General features: G+C 39.1%; 1 pseudogene; it reads right to left on the bottom strand.

The window, feature by feature from the left end:
- Positions 1 to 652: 652 nt before the first annotated feature.
- On the bottom strand, positions 653 to 1,798 carry LOC120292922 (annotated as a pseudogene).
- Positions 1,799 to 3,241: the final 1,443 nt, after the last annotated feature.

The raw sequence follows: 3,241 nt of genomic DNA, 5'->3' as shown, positions 1-3,241 counted from the left end.
CAATATTTTCAGAAAGTAGACAAATAAGCAAAAGCTCCAAAGTAACCCTAGAAACCCTAACCTTGGTTCTAACAGTTCAAATCTAATGCGAAAACAAAAAATTATTGGAGAAATCAAATGAGGGATGTTAAGGACACCATAGATTTACATAATTCGATCCAAGAGTTAGTACCTAATCCGCAAGAAGAGCCAATTGCAAACTCCACTTTGAATCCAAAGAATTGCTGAATTACAATTAAACAAGTTTTTCTTAATCCTAGATTACACCCAAAGCAAACCCAGAATTGTTATGGCACAATCTATCACAGAACCCACTTAGGAAACTCACAGAGCGAAAACCTTAAGACTCATCTTGTTTTCTGTAGTGTTCAATAACCGAGCAGAATTCCGTTTTATATGTTTTAGATGACTTGCTGACTCAAACTAGAAAATCTACTCAAATTAGGAATTGAACTCCAATATGCGAAGTATTTCAATAATTTCTTGCCTGTTCAAACGTTAAACCATAAGTCCTATTTGGATTTAGAATTTCTATTTCAATCAAGTTCCCTCCGTGTTTTTAAATTCAATACATATTATCAACGCTACAAATCGTAGTAGGAAGTCTTGGCACCCCTAACATGCCTCTTAATATATTCATGTACTGCATGTCTGCATTGACGCTGTACACTATGGGCACAGCATCAGAATCACATAAAACCAGTTAAGACAAACCACTTAAACCAATGATACGCATTCATATGGACACTGCAAAGCATTTGATTTGACACAAGCATGTGTTTTTATTTAGCCACAGACACACCATATAAATAATAACCCAACAATTTCTGTCACATTTTTTCCAAGCAAACTAAACACAAGAACATGAATCGTTCCCTAGAATTTCGCTTCAATCTGGTCAACTATGGCCTTATCCACCTGGAAAGCCTTGGCGAGAACATCAGTGGCGATGTGCGGAGATGACCCGAAGACCGTATATCTGGAACCAGAACCACACCCGGGTTCTGGCTGCTTAGGCCAGAGAAGGAGAAGGCGTTCCCGTAGCCCACATTCTGTTGGAAGTGAATGAGTCCCTCGGGGAACACGAACACGTCACCCTTCTGGAGAACCTTGGTGATCAGCTTGTTGTCGGGATTGGACGTGATGAAGCCGACGAGCAAAGTCCCTTCAATGACCACCAAAATCTCGGTGGCACGGGGGTGGGTGTGGGGGGAGACGACACCCCACGGGACATAGTCAATCCTTACCAAGGAGATGCCCAGAGTGTTGAGCCCTGGTATCTGTTCGACTGTGGCCGGGGTGATCACTGAGCCCTGCGGGTTCGACATATTGCCTGGCTTGTCGAGCCCAGACAAAAAAAAGTTGTCGGCGGTCACAAGCTTGAGGTCCAAGCAAGCAACACCATTAACCAGTACTGCTCACAAACAAAACAAAGAAAAATAGAGAAGACGTCAGTAAACATGTCTACAAGATACCTAGAACTATTTAACAATTATTCGTAGCATTCGTTCAGACTTCCGTGCTTGAACATGACTCTTGCTTCTCTAAATACTTAGATTTTCACTTGTTATAAGTCTAAAATATGGCGTTAAAGTTTGACGGAGTCCTTAATAAACCAGTTTTTGTAAGTCAATCGTACGAAAATAAGAAGATTCAGAACGAGAATATGGTAAAGATGGTGCCAACCTTGGCTATTGAAATCTACAACACAGAAATCTTGCAAGGGTGCAGGATCAGAGGCCACTGCAAGGGTGCATGTGATGGCGAGGATGCAACAAAGGAGAATGCTCTTCGCCATATCTTAAACTTCCTTTTCGTGCTGCTATGTGAGCAAATAGAATCGGGAAGATAATGAAAAACTCTGTTTAAGTGAGGACTTTGCAGGAGTTGGATGTGAAGCAAAATGATACTCGACTTCCCTATCCATAATCCTCACGTACCGTTGGTGAAGAACCGAGGATTTGGAAGAAGAGAACAAGTCTTGTCTTTAGCCGTCCGTGTTTTAGAGGAACAAGACAAAGTAAAAAAATATGTTTTGAGCATCAGTTTCGGACATAGTTATCTGGTGAAAGCTTGTACTGTAAATTAACAAAGAAACGAAATATTACTTTCATGCAAGATTTAGTATAAAACGTCTCCGGCTTTCTCGAATAACGATTCTTTGAATGCTGCTTCGGAATATGAACGGAATTAAGTCAATGAATGTAATAAGGCTGATCGCGTTGAATAGTGGAGTATAGAATGCATTATATAAACTTGGGATTTGTGTAGTTTTAAGCCGGAGTAGGTTAGATGTGTAGAGCGGGTTTTGAGGCATCACTATTCGGCATAATTGTATGTTAGTTTGTTGACTGAATTGATAGACAGAAAGAACTAAAAAACAATCACTCAGATTATATCCTTGGGCTGACTGATGTTTCCTTTGTGAAGGACAGATGACATCGTCCAATTAGAAGTTTTTTTTTTTTTTCCTACGAAAGGGTTGAGAATGAGTAGGAGTTAATCAATGCAAAAGTTTAAAATTGTTCTATTTTCTCCTGCAAACAATCATACCACAATGGGCCCTCAATATGTATAATGTGTTCCCCAGCAATTACTGTGAAAAAATCACTATTATATCTTTGGAAGAAGAATTTAATCAATTTAACCCATTGTCTTATACAACTCAAAGAAGTAATCGATTGATTGATCAAATGAAAGTTGAGCGTGATTTGGAAGTGATTTGGTGCAAACGTATTTCGCAGTGAATATAAAGTCCGGTGGCTAAGCACGAGCACTGGTGTCTGCTATGCTGTTCTTCTAAGTTCACAAAATTTGAAGATTATGATCGAATTAAGCACTGGGCGATTATTCACCCGCTATGCAAATTATCATACGAATATATAACTCCACACAACATAAAATTATTGTGATAGGCGCACATAGTGACTAAAACATTATAGAAGCATTTCATGTTGCAAATATTATGCTATATCTGAGATGCATGTGAATCATAGAAGCTTTTGCCTACTAAATAATATTTTAAAAAACTTTGAGTTATTATGTTAAACACACACACACACACACACACACACACACACACACACACACACATCTGAGATATAAATGAGTTACAGTTAGATAGTAAAATAATAAAGAGAGGGGAGAATGATGAAAGGGCAATAAACTCCTGCAATTCCGACCTAGTAATGCATATCCACAAGTTGGATAATGTAAGCACGCACGCCTCTCGTGGTCGTGA

This window comes from Eucalyptus grandis, chromosome 4, assembly GCF_016545825.1.
Source record: "Eucalyptus grandis isolate ANBG69807.140 chromosome 4, ASM1654582v1, whole genome shotgun sequence".
In the NCBI taxonomy this organism is placed as follows: Eukaryota; Viridiplantae; Streptophyta; class Magnoliopsida; order Myrtales; family Myrtaceae; genus Eucalyptus; species Eucalyptus grandis.
Note: the sequence above shows the minus strand (reverse complement) of the source record. Positions and strands in the feature narration are given on the sequence as shown.